Source organism: Giraffa tippelskirchi, chromosome 7, assembly GCF_054371585.1.
Source record: "Giraffa tippelskirchi isolate mGirTip1 chromosome 7, T2T-mGirTip1v1.2.pri, whole genome shotgun sequence".
NCBI lineage: Eukaryota > Metazoa > Chordata > Mammalia > Artiodactyla > Giraffidae > Giraffa > Giraffa tippelskirchi.
Window position 1 is genome coordinate 30,902,448 of NC_137281.1, and position 19,398 is coordinate 30,921,845.

General features: G+C 38.5%; 1 protein-coding gene across 1 annotated transcript in view; it reads left to right on the plus strand.

Annotated features, from left to right (window-relative positions):
• Positions 1-19,398, plus strand: part of CDH8 (cadherin 8) — a 1,308,359-nt gene that overhangs the window by 83,988 nt on the left and 1,204,973 nt on the right. The window lies entirely within an intron of this gene.

Below are 19,398 nucleotides of genomic sequence, written 5' to 3' on the forward strand. Positions count from 1 at the left end.
CATTAATCACCAGGATCCTTATGTTTAGCTATGTTTTCTCCACCAATTTAAGCACTTAGCAACAAAGCCCTAGCAATTCAGGCGTTTCAATAAAGTATCACTTTTAGTAATCCAGGTTGCAGAGGAAAAAGAAATCAGCATGTTCTAATAAGCCCTGTAGAAACACACCTTTTCTAGTGTAACCCCCATGCTGTTGCTTTTGGTTCAAGCAAGCTCTAATAATACCTCCCCATTTCTTGATGCTGGCCCAGGGGCCACTTCACATGGTTCTTCAGACATGACAACTGCCAGCACCTTCAAGACACAACTGCATCCCACCCCATTTGAAAACATATTGCCAACTTCCCACACCTGCAGTGTCTTGCAGGGGTAGAGAATTATTCACTCACAGCTGCATCTTGAAATTAAAGTCTGCTTCATTTACTTGACCCTGGAGCCTTGTCCAAACAAGCTCACTTGAGCTTTACCCAGATGGTGGCCATTTACTTCTGCCTCATTCATTACTATTCCCTTAAATCATGGCTTTCAGCCAACTGGCACACTGACATAGCTTTTTAATGGGAAGATTGCACATCTTTATCCCTATTTTGGTAAATACAAAAAGTGGCCATAAAAACTGCAACACTATCCATGTCGATTTTCCCCCTACATGTGAGCCTGCATTGTACATCCCTGATGTTTGTTTAATTAATAAACTGAGTCAGTTATGTTGATAGGGGAAAATGGCATCTTGTGGACAACAGCAAAAATGATGCTCAGGTCTGGATGTTTTTTAATTGGCTATTGATATAAAATAACTCTATTACAAATGACCTCACACCCAGTGGCCTATAAAAACACACATTTCCATTATACTCACTACTCTGCAGGTCAGTGATGATTTGGCTTCTCTAAGATGGACTCAGAGGGGTAGTACTACTTCACACAGCAGGCTGGTTTTAGAAATCTAAGGAAGTAAATAAGTAAGTTGTTCAGTCGTGTCTGACTCTTTGTGACCCCATGGACAGTAGCCTGCTAGGCTCCCTTGTCCATGGGATTTCCCAGGCAGAAATACTGGATTGGATTGCCATTTCCTTCTCCAGGGGATCTTCCTGACCCAGAGATCAAACCCAAGTAATTTCCTATGTTTGAAATTAATGGGTCAGGATAGTAAAGCTTGCTTACTATAGGAGGAAAGAAGAGTGAATACTTGTTGAGTCATAAATCCAAAACAGCATAGTTTCATACTAATTAAAAGGTATAAGGTAATATTAGAAAATATTGTTATATTTATAACACTGGATTATGAACACCTTTACTATAGAAGATTATTACTTTTATTTCATGACTGAAAAATAATCCACCACATCTGTGATAGACTAGTGTGTGTGTGCTTAGTCACTAAGTTGTGTCCAACTCTTTTTCAATTCCATGGCTTGTAGCCTGCCAGGCTCCTCTGTCCATGGAATTTTCCAGGCAAGAATACTGGAGTGGGTTGCCATTTCCTTCTCTAGAGGATCTTCCCAACTCAAGGATCAAACCCACATCTCCTATATCTCCTGCACTGATACCCAGCAACATTTAGAATTCCCCTCTTTCTGCATACCTATTATAGAAAGGCACTGGAATGAGGCCATGTGATGAAACTATAATCTGAGCTAGCTTGGATCACTTCAAGGCCAAACCACTTAAGAGCCAGTATGTGATGGTTTCTTGTTTGTTTCTCCCTTATAAGTTTACTCACTTAGAATAAAGTGAGCTTCCCTGGTGGCTCAGTAGTAAAGAATCCACCTGCCAGTGCAGGAGACATGGATTCAATCCCTGGGTCAGGAAGATCCCTTGGAGAAGGAAATGACAACCCTCTCCCGTATTCTTGCCTGGGAAGTTCCATGGACAGAGGAACCTGGCAGGCCACAGTCCATGGGGTCACAAAAGAGTTGGACACAACTTAGTGACTAAATAACAAGCAACAACAAACAGATGTGAAAAACAAGGGATTCATTCACTTTTTAGAGGTAATGATTTGAGATTTCTCAGGGGTTTTCATTAGAATTGGAACAAGGCTTTTTTGTTAAAAGACAGTTTTTCTGAAGTCCATTTGTTAAAAATGTTTTCCAATCTGAGCACCTTAAAGGGTTTTAAAATAGTATGTATTTTAAAACAGTATTTATTCTCTCCTGATTGATACCAGTGACCATTAGGGGCAAAGTTTTAATAACACCTTGGACTCCACATGCTCTTCCCAATCTTTGACACATTCTTATCAAGAGGTAGAACCTGTTTCTTCTCCTTCCTCTGTATTTGGGCAGGCTTGTAACTCATTTGTATCAGTAGTGTGTGTACATATGACCCTGTTTGACTTGGAGTCTATTCACTGCTTGCTGGAATACTCAGTTTTGGAGCCTGCAGCTGCACTGTAAGCAGACTGACTGCCTTGAGGCTACCATGCTGTGAGGAAGCCCAAGCTATAAAGATGCCTAAGAAGAAAAATGTTCACTCAGGCCCAGCTACCATGGCTTCTTTGCTCTTTCAGCTCCAGCCACAATCTGACTTCAACTATATAGGAAAGTTCAGCCAAAACATTCCAGTCAAGCTCTTCTTAAAATTCTCACCTACAGAAACCTTGAGAAATAATATGATTGTTATTATATTAAACCTCTAAATTTGCTATTACACTACTATTATAACCTGAAAAGAGATTTACAAATGTTACTGGCAAAATTATAAGTGAAAGTGAAAGTGTTAGTCACTCAGTTGTCTGACCCTTCATGACCCCATGGACTGTAGCCCGCCAGGTTCCTCTGTCCATGGAATTCTCTAGGCAAGAATGCTGGAGTGGGTTGCCATCTTCTTCTACGGGGGCTCTTCCCAAGCTAGCATCATATCCAGGTCTCCTATAAGCAGATGGATCCTTGTCTAAGCCACCAGGGAAGGCCAAAATTGTAAGTTATTTTGTTCAATTTGGGATGAAATTTTAAAATAATTTCTCAGGAGCCATGTCAATTTTCATTCCCTTTGATCTATTATTGTCTTTTCCAAGATTCTAGCCTGTGCTTTATTTGTGACATGTATATTTAAATTACTTTGAAATCATGAACAGCAACATTAAAGTACAGGAAGAGAGGGTGAGTTAAGCAAATTAAAGCACATCTTTTGAAAGATTTATTGTATAAATTCTAATGGTAGCAGTAAAGACTATGCAGCTACATGGGGAAAAGCACAAGGCATTGCATTATTTGGAAAACACATGGTATAAGATTGTATGTCCATTTTAGCTGCAACTGCAAGAAACTTGTTATAGGAATGTGAAAGTGTTAGTTGCTCAGTCATGTCTGACTCTTTGTGACCCCATGGACTATACCCTGTCAGGTTCCTCTGTCCATGGGATTCTCCAGGCAAGAATACTGGAGTGGGTTGCCATTCCCTGAGGAAGAGTGCAAGCAGTTGATTATATAATTGAGTTAATATATGACCATTTAAGATTTTAAAATATTATCCAAACTTTTTAATACTTTATTGAAGCATATAATATCTGCTTCAACATACAAAATACACACAAACGTGAAAAATCTGCACTTATGCCTGCTTAAAGCATGAGGATTTTACTTCTTAGAAGTGGAGTGAGACTAAAGTCTGGATATGAATGTTTCTGCCACATTCTGGTCATGTCATACTCTTATTCTTTCTGTAAAATGGAGATAAAGAAAGTACAGATCAACTGACATCAGGAAAGTAAAGTGTTTCTTGTTTTTATCTTGTAGTGGTTATATTTCTAAAAAACAATTTTGAAAACACAGTAGATTCCTAGGAATCATTTGTGTTAAGATGATTTTTTCCCTTTTGCTTACATTTAAAGTTAACTCTTAGCTGAGAAATGCATTTCTTTCACTAAAAGGGGCTTCTTTACCAAATCCTTAGAGTTAATTTTTTTCTCCTGCAAAAATGTGCCAATTTTGATATCAAAGTAGTGTGAAGACTTAGAGACTGAAACACACAATGGAACAACCTGGGAGTTAGTCAGTTATTACATACTGCAGAAACATCTATTCTAACTTACTGTAACGGTGCAAATCCCAGAGCAACTTAAAATATGCTCCCACAGGATGTAAGTGCTTATTAAGGCCTAATAACTTAAGAGAGGTGATGACCATCTAATTTGCTTCCAGGCCTCATTATCATGATTTAACATGTAGTCTCTGCAAGAGAAAACATAAAGATTATTTACTCTGTTTTACAAGTGAGAAGTCCAAGTGTCAGGAAGGATATTTGACTTAAGACCACAGGCATATCAGTTCCACAGTGTCCATTTGCCTTCACTCCAAGTATTCCAACTTACTGAAATGATCATGGGAAGAAAATTAATAGTATTTCCAATATTCTTATCTGAGTAACAAACACTTCAACTCCTGTAGCCTTACTTTTGATATTGATAATCTCTCTCTCTCTCTCTCACTCTCCAACCTTGTATTTTATATCGTTGGTGCTGTTTCCCACTCTGAATATTTCCATTTTGATTTATTTGTTTGGCTATGCTGGGTCTTAGTTGAGGCACACAGGATTTTTGATCTTCATTGTGGCATGCAGGATCTTTAGTTGCGGCATATGAACTCTTAGTTGTAACATGTGGGATCTAGTTTCCTGATCAGGGATCAAACCCAGCACTCCTGCATTGGCAGTGTGAAATCTTAGCCACTGCACCACCAGGGAAGTCCCTCCGTTTTTAAAAGTGGAAGAAGACTTCTATTTCCAGATCAGGTGTATTAGTGTGTAGCAGAGAAGTGATTCTCTGCTTTCTTTGCACAACTAGAAAATGCTGGGTAAATCACACACACACAGTCCATACCTTTAAGGCATCAAAAACCTGTGGAAGAGTGGGGGTGGGGTAGGGAAGAAACCAGAGAAACTTGCACTCTGGCAAGTGTGGAGGACTGTCTGAAAATGAAGGGCTTGAAGCACTCGGTCAGTGTCTCCCACTGTACCTTTTCTAGGTTCTGGAATAGCCTGGAATAACCTGGGAGGCTTAGGTAACCTGATGCATCTTAAAGGCAGAGTGAAGCCTTGAGCAGTCTTATGATGCTTAGGAAGCAAAGACCCATCCTAGGACAGCACCTGCTCTAGAGTACACTACCAGTCTTATAACAAAATTACTGGTTCAACCAAGTGAGGTTTGAATTGTATCTATAACTTCATAAATGTATCCCTTGCCTAAAACCTTTGAAATTACAATTACTTATGTGTTTATGTTTTATAAGAGGTTGTCATGTTTGATGACAATAATTATGTTTATTTCTTCATTGGACCCCAGATATCTATAATGGTATGTGGCATATATTAGGTACTCCTCAACAATTTTGGATAAAAAAGTAAAATTGAACTTTTTTTTTTTTTTCTGATTGTGAATTAGCCAGGCTTATTTTACCTGGTGTGCTGCAGTCCACGGGGTCACAAAGAGTTGGACATGACTGAGCGACTGAACAACAAATTTCACCTTTATACATTTTCTGTCTTCCCTGCTCCTCTTTTCTCCACTATTGACAATTTAAGAATTCTGGTTTTATTGTTCTACTTTCATAAATACTTTATATCCTAACAAGATTTCCTTTAATTTGTTACAAATATATCTCTTTTCTTGGGTGTCATTGTGAGGGAATACTCCTTGATCTTTGTGATTGTGTCAGCAACAGATGGCAGAACCATGGACCTCATTTCTGCCAACCAATGTCTCTCAATATCCCTCTGGGACACCCAAACTTGAAAAATCATTCCAAGTTATAGGTAGGATCTGGGGAATGGGAAAAAGCAAAAACCTGTTGAAGCATATACCATATGTAGTCATTTAAATACAATATATCTAATAACACTATCACAACAAATCTTTATATACTCATTCCACCAATGAAGAAATTGAGTCTCAGAAAGTTTATTTTTCAAGGCTAAATAGTTAATAAGGAGCACAACAACTATTCCGATTCCTATCTGTCTCAATTCCCACCATTTAATAATAAGATTGAAAGGAATTTCCTTAAGGAAAGCCCAATATATATTTAAAGATTAAAAAAAATTAGCTCCTTTAGGTTCCATTGAGTAGCTTCAAAATTATTATAGTAAAATGCTTTAGAGAAAGCATTTGTCTCCACTTCAGTTATCCTTAATGAAAGTCCCATATTGGACTCCCAGATAGCTCTTGCTAAGTCTTTTAATGTATAAGCCTGTGTTATCTAGAGAAGACCCGTGACGAGCTGACCATGATATACCTGGTATCTAGACATCAAGCCTACAATGTCTAATCAGTCAATGAACATTTTTTATTCATTTTCACATGGAAAAGCATGTTGAACTTTGGATGAAAATTGTTGAAGAAAGTAGGTCAACATATAGAGATCTTCACAATTTTAAATAAATATATCATTTATTTATTACTGGGCAATATATTGAAGAAATTCAACATACATTGCATTCAGAATTTATTTAAAAACCAAATCTTGCAGGGTATTTTATTTTAGCTTGCTAGTTTGCATGGAGAATGAAATAAAGCTCCGCTTTGTTTAACAAACATAGCTCTTCTATTTATCATTTTCTAACCACCACTCAACTGTAAATAATGGAAATTATTACACAATGATTTCACCAAACTGCCTGTCAATGGCTGTAATTGTTGTTATAATTTAGATGGTAAGTGTGTGCTGTTCTGCAACTGCAGATACCAATTCATATCAACATCTGCAACCTTAGGCTCATTTACATTTAGTCACCATTCTGAATGAAAATTCAGGTGGTCTGGGTGACCTCTGCTTCCCATGTATATAAAAAATATCAGTGAACAAAGGAAGTAAGCAGAAGAAAGGTTTTGCTGAGCACATATTTTCGGCCAAGCAATATACCTTTTATTTTCTATGACATATTATTCTTTTTTTAATTAATTTTTTATTGTGGTAAAAGTCTCATAAAACACACTATTTTAACCATATATAACTGTATAGTTCAGTGGCACTAAGTACATTCACATTGTCATGCAGCTCTCAACCATCATCCATCTCCTGAATTTTTCACCTTCCTAAACTGAAACTCTGTCCTCATTAAACACTGACTCCCCATCCCCCCTCCCATCCTCCATAGCCCCGGGCATCTACCAGTGTACTATCTGACTTTGAATTTGACTACTCTAGGTACTAATGTTATTAGTATTAATGCTAAAACTCAACATTCAAAAAACTAAGATCATGGCATCCAGTCCCGTCACTTCATGTCAAATGGGTGGGAAAACACTGGAAACAGTGAGAGACTTTATTTTCTTGGGCTCCAAAATGACTGCAGATGGTGACTGCAGCCATGAAATTAAAAGACACTTGCTCCTTAGAAGAAATGCTATGACAAACCCGGACAGCACATTAAAAAGCAGAGATATTACTTTGCCAACAAAGGGCATATAATCAAAGCTATGGTGTTTCCAGTAGTCATGTATGGATGTGAGAGTTGGACCATAAAGAAGGCTGAATGCCAAAGAATTGATGCTTTTGAACTGTGGTGTTGGAGAACATTCTTGAGAGTCCTTTGGACTGCAAGGAGATCCAATCAGTCAATCCTAAAGGAAATCAATCCTGAATATTCATTGGAAGGACTGATGCTGAAGCTGAAGCTCCAGTACTTTGGCCACCTGATGCAAAGAGCTGATACATTAGAAAAGACCCTGATGCTGGAAAAGATTGAAGGCAGGGGGAGAAGGGCCAACGGGACAAGATGGTTGGATGGTATCACCAACTCAATGGAAATGAGTTTGAGGAAGCTCGGGGAGTTGGTGATGGACAGGGAAGCCAGGTGTGCTGCAGTCTGTGAGGTTGCAAAGAATCAGACACAACTGAGCAACTGAACAACAGCAACAAATTCTAGGTACCTCATATAAGTGGAATTAAACAATATTTTTCTGTACCTAATGTATATTGGATTGCATTTTAAAGTTAATATATGTCCTACAAACAGATTGAACCTTCTTAACATGAATGTTATGAGGCAAGAATTAAGATTGTCCATGTTCAAATGCAAGAATGGACAAACGTGTATGCAAACCACAGTCTGGGCTCCAATAGCATACTTCTGGGCTAGATATTTTTAAGCGCATTAATTCACCCCAACCACCTTCAGTTGCTGTGAGACTAGAAGCAAAAACTAAATGGGAGGAAATGTTTCCATTTTACAGTGTTGAAAACTTCTCATTTAGGATTTCTGAACGTGAAATAAGTGTCTTAATGTTGTATTGAGTCCTACTCATTTTTCTCACTTACGGTCATATTTGAAAATTGCCATAACCTGAAACCACTTTACCTTTAAACTACTAATTCAAACCTTAGGTTTCCTAGTCACACCTTTCTTCTTTCAGGTATATATTTTCTGCTGCCTTGCTATTTGAAATATAGCAGAATATCAGGTCATACCCAGAGGTCATGAATCAGAGTCTGCATTTTAACAGTATCCTTGAGTAACTTGTGTGCATATTAAATTTGAGAAGCACTGTTTAGTGTTTCTATTATGACCATCTTTAACCTCATTGAGACTTTCTTGAAACTTTCATTTCATGGATGATTCAGTATCTATTTTCTCTTATTCTTGCCCTTTGTTTTGCATTCAGCTTCATGTCTAGGGCCTATTTTTATCACACACACACACAAATCAAACAAAATAAAGACAAGAAACTTGGCTCAACTGTAGACCAAGTAAATCAATATCTGGAGGCAAGACTTAGGTGCAAGCATTTGAAAAACAGTTTTACAGAAGTATCAGTGCAAGTTCTGCTGCAGTACAGATACCACTTGTGCTTTCAATGCCCTGGCAGAAGCCCCAGAGAAACCATTACTATCTCTTTGCAAGGATAGGAGCTGTTACAATGTCAGTGAAGTATCTCATATACTTCCATAGACATAGTCTTATAATGGCCCCACAGGAGCCATTACTGTGTCAATGCCTGAGCCATTATACTGCCAATGGAAACACAATTTTAATGTCAATGGAATGGCAGCACACAAGTTCTACTGCCATCATAAAAATAACGGAAGTAAGACACACATGAAACAGGTTATTTATCTGATAAGGAATCTAAATTAAACTCTCCAAAGTGCAAAGTGAGGCTCACTAGTGATTCTAGTGTGGATTTAACCATTCTTTACTTATCCCTGGATTGGGAACATTCCCCGGAGAAGGGAACAGCTACCCATTCCAGTATTCTGGCCTGGAGAATCCCATGGACTGTATAGTCCATGCGGTCACAAAGAGTCGGACACAACTGAGTAACTTTCACTTTCTTCACTTCCCTCAGTCCTCTTAGAACGTGGTAAACACAGCAGTTCAGTTTCCAGTCACAAAGTCCCAAACATGACCATTTTACAACTGCAAAGCTTTAGAAATGATTCAAGAAGTTAAAAGCATCCTGCTCTGACCAACTAACTCATCTGATATTGTCACAGTCCCTACCATGAATAAAATTTTTATGATTGTTCTTTTTTACTGACACAGTTGCTATCTGTATAGTCTAAGGCTTATATACACACACTATCTGTATAGTGTAAGGCTTAAAACTAGGATTTAGTATAAATTGCTTCTTTGATATCTGTTAAAATAGCCCCAAGCTCCTCCATCAGAGAAGGCAATGGCACCCCACTCCAGTACTCTTGCCTGGAAAATCCCATGGACAGAGGAGCCTGGTAGGCTGCAGTCCATGGGGTCGCTAAGAGTCGGACACGACTGAGTGACTTCACTTTCACTTTTCACTTTCATGCACTGGAGAAGGAAATGGCAACCCAGTCCAGTGTTCTTGCCTGGAGAATCACAGGGACGGGGGGAGCCTGGAGGGCTGCTGTCTGTGGGGTCGCACAGAGTCAGACATGACTGAAGCGACTTAGCAGCAGCAGCAGCAAGCTTCTCCATCCACTGTGTTCCTGTGAATAAGGTCCCCTTGCCAAACAACTGTCTTTATCAGAGGACCAGGCCAAGTGCTGCTTGTCCCTGCCTAGTGGGCTTCAGTTCCCTGACAGCCTGTGGAATTATTCAAACAAGCCAATTACATCCTCTCCCAAGAACTGGAATTCACCTCACCCTCTTGTAACTACAGAGCTGTCTCCTACAGTCCCTGGTTGCTTGCTCTGTTCCAGAGGGCAGCCTCCACGCGGCCCTTGCGTGGTGCAGAGTCCCCCTCCCGCTGACTGTGAGTGTATGTGGCTAATAAGCTGCTGTTTATCTCATCTCTCCAGTGTCAGGTGCCATATGTTCAGCCATCCCCATAACTCTAGCGTGGAAATCCCTCCATCAACAATAGGCTGAAGGCGAAGTGACCAGAACAATCTGTTACTGTGTGATTTCTTGATTATTTCTTCTTAATTCATAGGCAATTTCATTCTAGGTCTTTGCTAAACCCTTGGTTTTTAAAAGAGATCCTTGATCATAAGACCCTATGATCTTAGCATTTTACCCCCCAATAACGGCTCAGGATATGGAATGGAATTTATCACCAGCTATGACAATTTTTTTGTTTAATTATGGAGGCTATTTCTAAAGATGCACCATGATTTTGCATGCATGTTTTCTGTTCTCAGTTACCTTTGTCCTTCTCCATTCATGCTCCTGGCAATAAGCATGCTTGAGCCCAGTGAGGTCACACTATGGGAGACAGTCAGTGTGTGTAAGAGAAAGATCTATTGCTCTAGTGCTCTACTATGCAGAATATAGAAGACAATGCCTTCAAATATAGCTGGACACCTCTCTGACTGGGTGGTGGAAGTAGAAAGCAGAGATCCTGTTTGAAAGTGGGTAGATAACTGAGGAATTAGGAAATCCAATGAAGGGACATTGTTTTGCAATCTTATAAGACAGAAGAGTTGGCATCATGTAGAAGGTAACTTGAAGGGAAGTAAACTTTCCTCTAGATTCAGTGTATTCATAACTATTCTGCTTTAGAAATGCAGAGAACAATGTTTGCTAAGGTCACCCAAAGAGCATCACAGTTTTGTGTTGTTGGATGGGGTAAGTGTGAGAAACTGAGAAACTCCTTAATTTATAGATGACAAAAGATTGTAAGGATTGAGCCTGACATTCCTCTAGGTGATCAAGAATTCCTCTTTATTTCAAGGATTCATGATGGTACTAACTCAAAATTTTTATAACATATATTTAACTCGATTGATAACGTTTGCAAAATAGGTCACCTGTTCACAAAGTTCCCTATATGTTAATGGACTTCCCTGGTAATTCAGATGGTAAAGAATCTGCCTGAAATGCACGAGACCCAGTTTCAGTCCCTGGATTGGGATGATCCCCTGGAGAAAGAAACGGCTGCCGACTCCAGTAGCCTTGCCTGGAAGATTCCACAGACAGAGGAGCCTGGTGGGCTACAGTCCATGGGGTCACAAAGAGTCGGACATGACTGGGTGACTAACACACATGCGTTATGTGTTAATTGAGAAGTTACTTTTGTTGGAGTCCCCATTAAATTTTCTTTAGCAACATTTAGTTTTTGAATCTTTGAGTGTAATGACATTTCTTACTTGACTTAATTTAGGACCTTAATTAATTGTTATATCAGGTCTCTAATTGCTAAAGTACTTAGTGTGGAATGCATCAAACATTAACAAATTGTTGACTAACTGGCTGGGTTGCACCTGCAATTATGCATTTGCAGCTACAACTAATTGCCAAGATTTCACCCATGGAGCAGCCAACATTTGGTTCTCTGCCTACAGTGATGAAAGGTTTGGTGGCTCATGCGTCACAGTGTCACAAAAACTATGCTTCCATTTGTAGGATGCTAACTTCTTGTATATTCAAATTTCTGTTTATCCACTTGATAAATGTTAATATATTGTTATTTTGTAAACATCGTATGTTGTTATTAGTACACAGTATTCTTTCTGATCGTAAGTATCCTCAGTGTGTTTCTCGATTCAAATGGTGAAACCACATCTTTCCTGTCTCATGCTTTTAGAAATCCTGAGGATGAAATAAAACAGCAAAGCAGAGACGTTAAAATCTTCAAACTTGCTGAAAAGTGCCTAGCAGCACTATCTCAACTCTTAAACCGCTGAAACCATCTAAAGAAAAAATTGACAAGTGGGGCAAAAATGTCACTTAGAGGCCATTTTTAGAACATTTAAGACCTACCAAGAACTTAACATTGGGGACATATTTAGGTTTATTCAGCTTTCATTAAAAATTACCTTTTCTTCAAGTTAAAAAAGACAGACACAAGTACATTTAACAACACTGTCTGCATTTCAACATGCTCAGCATTTTTGCTTCTCTTTGGCAGGTAATTTTTTTTCAAAGCTGACCATTACTTCTGTTAGATTGAAGAAAAAGAAAGTAAAAGGTTTATATAAAAAATATTTTAAAATTATACAACCATGCACGTATACCAAATTACATAGATTTTCATTTAAAAGGAAAGAAAATAAGTTGTGTCAGGAAAATGTGTCCATAAAACACAACCAGAAGCTTTTATTTCAACTTATGGCTAAATGTTGATACTTGAAAGTTATCTATTGGTCTAATCATTTATCATTTTTTGAGTATTGCTTCAGTATGAAAATAGATTTTATTTTGATGACTGAAAATTTACCAAACATGTCTTTACTGCCTGGAATTCTAATCAAATGGAAAAATATAAAAATTATCTAACAACTGGTAAACAGAATAGATTGGCCTACAAGCAGCATAAATGGTAATTATGAGTTAATACAAATCTAAAGGTAGAATTAGACCACTATTCATATGGATTTAGTCAGTCACACTGATTTTGAAATGAGGGCTGTTATATATTTTTTAAAAAGAACAACAACTGAGTCACATAGAATAAAAAGGGATAAATATTATGGCATATTTACTACATTTCAGGTACAGTGCTAAGCAATTTAACTTTTTTTTTAATCTGATTAACCTATCACCTGTATGAAGGAGACTCCCTAATTCCTATTTAGTATAGGAAGAACTGAGGTTCAGACACATTTATACAGTAACTTCAAGTCTACATTTTTAATATGTGTCAGAGACAGGGATTTGACAGACTGAAACCAAAAGTCAATCTCATTCAGTAAACAATTCAGATTCTATAACTGTATGGTAATCAAGTACATTGAGTTTTACATTCATTAATTCATTTGTTTTTTACGTTTTTTAAGCATATAAATTTACAGATACATATGTGAACGGACATAATTATACCTAACATCTACATTTTAGAGTTGTTATAAATATTAAGTGAAGAAAAAATATATATAGTGTGTTTGCATAATTATGCCCATCTCTGTATATAATCTATAGCTAAATGACTATTTTATCTGCTTATATTTCTTCATTTTGCAGATTCCAAAAGAATAAGTTACTCCCCCAGATTACAAAGCTAGTAAGTGATGTACTTGGAAGCAGACCACATATTTTCCATATGTTCCAATGTACTAGGGTAAAGAATAAGTCTTGGCAATTACACATGAGGGTTAAAATTTCATGGCTACTTTGCTCTGTAGCATGGATGTGGTTATCTAACCTTTATGATGATCAGTTTCTTCATCTTGCAAAGTAAAGACAACTTATTTATTCCACAAATATTTATCAAGCATCGATTATGGTATATGACAGTTTCCTAGGTGCGTGAGATAATTTGATTAAAACTTACACAAATACCTTCTCTTGTAGAGTTTACACACAAGTGGGAGAAACGCTGACAGAAGATGATAAATTACATGAGTAAAAAATAGTCTAATTCAACATAGTGTGAGAGTAAATTATAGTTAGATTAATTATACAACATTCGTATAATAGGGCTAAATGCACAGAAATTATCCGCTCTATGTGACTAGATTGTTTCTTTCCTACTCAACATGTTCTGGGTCTCTTTCTATTTGCCACACCCTTTCCATAATGGCAAGATGTGAGGTGAATACTCATCAGAAATATTCAGTTACAATTGCAAATCCCTAAGTCCTCAAAAATCGCTTTTTTTTTTTCCATTTTAAAACTGTAGTTGTCATAAAAACTAATTGAGTCAAGCATCTCAACTTTAATTCTTCAGATGTGAATAGTAAAGAAAACAGCCAAACAGAACTATAACAAGAAATTCCTGCTGAATGCTCCTTTGTACCAAAAAACAGAACTTCAAGAGAGGCAAAGATGTGGGATAATATACCATATGCCTTTCTATAACTGGGCACAACAGGCCATCGCCTAAATGACTTTCATAGCGCACCCCATTGGGTCTAGGTACAGAACTGGAAGCCATATGGTGCAATTCAGCCCTCCACGTGAACCTCTGAGTTTTTTATTGTGTTCTGTCACATTATTTTATTTTCATTTTTTAAAAATTATTTATTTTGCTATCGTTTTTGATCTGCATGTACAAACTGATTTTGCAGGAACAATCAAGACCTTCCTGAGAATGTTGCAAAGAGAAGTATCCTCTGTTTGCTTGATAGAAAGCTGTGAGGTATCCTTCAGCCAGGCTGCTGGCTTTCAGTTCAGAAGTTCCATCACATCTGGAGAGCCATGTGCAAATTGCTATGCAGCCAAAGGACCAAGGCAAAGGCTCCCTCTGAAAAAAAACAAAAAACAAATCAAAGCCAATGCTGTTTCTGGTTCTGGCTCAGAGATCCATTTGCACTCTGGATTATCGACAGTCTCTAGAGCCCCATTGTGGTTCAGATTTCCTCGATCCCATCCACACTTATCTCTGTATTCATTCAGCAAACATTAGCTGGTGATCTGCTCTGCATCAAGCACAGAGCTAGGCTAAAGTGGTATACAGAGATATAACACACAGCTCTAGAGCTCTATATGCTTAAAGTATGGTGAGAAGAACATGTGTGTTAGAGGGTAATTAAATGTGGTGAAGTGCTGATAAAACTATGGGTGGGGGAAATTGCTATGGAAACACACATACACAAATCTGATGACTAATAGAATCTGAATGGAATTGAAATGTTTCAAATCAGGGATAATAATAGAATGTGACACCAATAAATAGATGTTTACTGGCAAGAATATAATTGGAATTTCATTCACAGTAGATGAAACACAACTGTGAGGACCTAAATGTGTGAGAGTGTGAATTGTGATAAGTCTTTGGCAAACTACTTAGGTTTTAGAAAAGACAGAGGAACCAGAGATCAAATTGCCAACATCCGATGGATCATCGAAAAAGCAAGATAAAAAGCAATAGAAAAACATCTATTTCTTCTTTATTGACTGTACCAAAGCCTTTGACTATGTGGATCACAATAAACTGTGGAAAATTCTTTAAGAGATGGGAATACCAGACCCCCTGACCTGCCTCTTGAGAAACCTGTATGCAGGTCAGGAAGCAACAGTTAGAACTGGACATGGGACAACAGACTGGTTCCAAATAGGAAAAGGAGTATGTCAAGGCTACATATTGTCACTGTGCTTATTTAACTTATATGCAGAGTACATCATGAGAAATGCTGGGCTGGATGAAGCAGAAGCTGGAATCAAGATTGCCAGGAGAAATATCAATAACCTTAGATATGCAGATGACATCACCCTTATGGCAGAAAGTGAAGAAGAACTAAAGAGCCTCTAAGTGAAAGTGCAAGAGGAGAGTGAAAAAGTTGGCTTAAAGCTCAACATTCAGAAAACTAAGATCATGGCATCCAGTCCCGTCACTTCATGGCAAATAGATGGAGAAACAGTGGAAACAGTGTCAGACTTTATTTTTGGGGGCTCCAAAATCACTGCAGATGGTGGCTGCAGCCATGAAATAAAAAGACGCTTACTCCTTGGAAGGAAAGATATGACCAACCTAGACAGCACATTAAAAAGCAGAGACATTACTTTGCCAACAAAGGTCTGTCTAGTCAAGGCTATGGTTTTTCCAGTGGTCATGTATGGATGTGAGATTTGGACTATAAAGAAAGCTGAGCACCGAAGAATTGATGCTTTTGAACTGTGGTGTTGGAGAAGACTCTTGAGAGTCCCTGGGACTGCAAGGAGATCCAACCAGTCCATCCTAAAGGAAATCAGTCCTGAGTGTCCATTGGAAGGACTGATGTCGAAGCTGAAACTCCAATACTTTGGCTACCTGATGTGAAGAGCTGACTCATTTGAAAAGACCCGTATGCTGGGAAAGATTGAAGGCAGGAGAAGGGTACGACAGAGGATGAGATGGTTGGATGGCATCACCAACTCAATGGACATGAGTTTGAGTAGACTCCAAGAGTTGCTGATGGACAAGCAGGCCTGGCATGCTACAGTCCGTGGGGTTGCAAAGAGTCGGACATGACTGAACGACTGAAATAAACTGAACTGAAAACTTATTTAGTACCTGAAGTGTAAGTTTTGGCTGGAGATGGTTGTAGAAGGTTACCTGGTGAGTTTGATAATATTACGGACACATTTACTGAACAGAAGCCTGCAGAGAACAGATCAGAATTACTGGCATCATAATGTAAGTCAGAAAACAGTCCTTTCAGAGTACTAGACAGAATCTAAAAGAGAAAGTACAGTAGATCACTTTCTTGAAAAGTGTGGGTGATACCAATGGCAAGGGTAGCTGGCTTGAGGTGAATCACAGTGTTGGGAAATTGTTATACTGGAATCTGGGACCACTTTCCCCAGTAAAGTGAAGATATATTTACACAAATGTCCAAGAGGACCTCCTGAGAACTTCCTATTTATTCCTCACTTTTAAGCACCTCTCTTCACCTCATTTCTCAAAACTAAAATGATGTGACTTCTGGATGACCATCTGCCCCCATGTTTTGACTTCCCATAAAAAAAAGAAAACCAAAAAACGGTTTGAATATTCCCATAGCCTCTGCATGTACCAGGGGACATTCTTTGGAAGAAATCATGTACCCCCAACGTGAGACTCAAATGTGGACAACAGATGAGCCAAATCCAAAGTCATCCTGCTGATACTATACTCAGTAGCATCATCTTTCAGTAAGTACAAATGCTTTCTTTGTCTTAATCCTATGCAATCAACAAGTGGAAAGAAAAAGTCCTGATATTAGTTCAGGAATACTCATACTAGGATCAGGTTAAGGTATTATACAGAAACATGCAAATACTTTTTATCTTTAATTTTCTCAACAACCTTCCAAAATAATGGTTGTTATCTCTGTTTCATAGAAGAGTAAGTTCAGACTTCAAAGATGATGCATTTTGCACAAGGATAGCAATAATGGGATGAGAATGAGAGTATGTCTATGAGACCAGAGGTAATTTTTTTTCTCCTGTCCTACAATCTGTTCATCAAGTGTGAAAAAACAATTATGAATCTCATTCAAGATCTCTGAGCTATTTCAATGTCAGGACCTGATTTTCAGCTAAGTTCAAAGGACGTGTGGCAGGGTATTGGGGCAGACATGTAGCACAGCTATTCCGTTGGCATTGATGTAGCCTTTGTTGGAGTAATTTTACCTACAAAATTCTGTCTTTCATTTCTGGGTGCCCAAACAGTTACCCTCAAGCACTGAAGGAATTTGAATTATGCAAAGGAATGTAAGTTCAAAGACGGATGGTTAATTTTATACAGGTAAAGCTTTTTAAAAATTTAATTTGATTAGAAATGTACTTATATCTAGTGAACTTTGGTCCAAATTCACAATAAGGTGTATTCTACTTTTGGCATGCCCATCACCACCATCCTATGATCCTGATATTTATTATCGTCATAGTTTATCTTCATATCTGCATGCAAAGTCTTGAGGTAGTGCATTCTCAGGTGCTCACTGGAATCACCTAGGAAAATCCTAAAATGAAAATTCTACAGCCCTACCTCAGGCATAACAAACCAGAATCCCTGAAAATGAGAGCTGGAAATGTGGATTTTAATACTTATAGGAGAACCTGCTGGCATTTAGAATTTAGAGAGCATATTCACATGAATTGTCTTATGTGATCTCTCCAACAACCTTTTGTGGGAAGGAGCGCGATACTAAGTTTAGAAGGTTGAGGTGAATTTTCCAAGGGAAATCATATGGGACTAAACCTTCAGATCACTTACCCAAAGCACCATATTCTTTCCATTCCCTTATCAGTGTAATGACCTACAGAAAGGCCACATGATGGAGATTTGTGGTGCTAGGTAAATTTTAACTAGAGGCATAGTAGGAGTGAAAGATGATGCTGTGAAAGTGCTGCGCTCAATATCCCAGCAAATCTGGAAAACTCAGCAGTGGCCACAGGACTGGAAAAGGTCAGTTTTCATTCCAATCCCAAAGGCAATGCCAAAGAATGCTCAAACTACCACACAATTGCACTCATCTCACATGCTAGTAAAGTAATGTTCAAAATTCTCCAAGCCAGGCTTCAGCAATTCGTGAACCGTGAACTCCCAGATGTTCAAGCTGGTTTTAGAAAACGCAGAGGAACCAGAGATCAAATTACCAACATCTGCTGGATCAATGAAAAAGCAAGAGAGTTCCAGAAAAACATCTATTTCTGCTTTATTGACTATGCCAAAGCCTTTGACTGTGTGGATCACAATAAACTGTGGAAAATTCTAAAAGAGATGGGAATACCAGACCATATGACTTGTCTCTTGGGAAACCTGTATGCATGTCAGGAAGCAACAGTTAGAACTGGACATGGAACAACAGACTGGTTCCAAATAGGAAAAGGAGTACGTCAAGGCTGTATATTATCACCCTTCTTATTTAAATTATATACAGAGTACATCATGAGAAATGCTGGACTGGAAGAAACACAAGCTGGAATCAAGATTGCCGGGAGAAATATCAATAACCTCAGATATGCAGATGACACCACCCTTATGGCAGAAAGCAAAGAAGAACTAAAGAGTCTCTTGATGAAAGTGAAAGAGGAGAGTGAAAAAGTTGGCTTAAAGCTCAACATTCAGAAAACTAAGATCTTGGCATCTAGTCCCATCACTTCATGGGAAATAGATGGGGAAACAGTGGAAACAGTGTCAGACTTTATTTTTGGGGGCTCCAAAATCACTGCAGATGGTGATTGCAGCCATGAAATTAAAAGACACTTACTCCTTGGAAGGAAGGTTATGGCCAACCTTGACAGCATATTTAAAAGCAGAGACATTACTTTGCCAACAAAGGTCCATCTAGTCAAGGCTATGGTTTTTCCAGTGGTCATATATGCATGTGAGAGTTGGACAGTGAAGAAAGCTGAGCACCGAAGAATTGATGCTTTTGAACTCTGGTGTTGGAGAAGACTCTTGAGAATTCCTTGGACTGCAAGGAGATCCAACCAGTCCATCCTAAAGGAGATCAGTCCTGGGTGTTCATTGGAAGGACTGATGTTGAAGCTGAAACTCCAATACTTTGGCCACCTGATGCGAAGAGTTGACTCATTGGTAAAGACCCTAATGCTGGGAAGGATTGGGGGCAGGAGGAGAAGGGGACAACAGATGAGATGGTTGGATGGTATCACCAACTCAGTGGACATGGG